Source organism: Scyliorhinus canicula, chromosome 3 (assembly GCF_902713615.1).
Source record: "Scyliorhinus canicula chromosome 3, sScyCan1.1, whole genome shotgun sequence".
NCBI classification, from domain to species: domain Eukaryota; kingdom Metazoa; phylum Chordata; class Chondrichthyes; order Carcharhiniformes; family Scyliorhinidae; genus Scyliorhinus; species Scyliorhinus canicula.
Window position 1 is genome coordinate 8287124 of NC_052148.1, and position 331 is coordinate 8287454.

A 331-nucleotide genomic window follows, 5' to 3' on the forward strand; every position below is an offset into this window, starting at 1 on the left:
CTGGAGAGGATGGAATGAAAGGAATGAATGTGGCGTGCAGGTGAGGGAGGAGGGGTGAGGATGAGGGAGGCGGGGTAGGGAGGAGGGTGAGGGGGGCAGGGTGAGGGGGGCGGGGTGAGGAGGTGAGGGTGAGGGAGGCGGAGTGAGGGAGGACGGGTGAGGGAGGAGGGGTGAGGGAGGCGGGGTGAGGGAGGAGGGGTGAGGGGGGCGGGGTGAGGGTGAGGGAGGCGGGGTGAGGGAGGAGGGGTGAGGGTGAGGGAGGCGGGGTGAGGGTGAGGGAGGCGGGGGTGAGGGAGGAGGGGTGGGGGTGAGGGTGAGGGAGGAGGGGTAG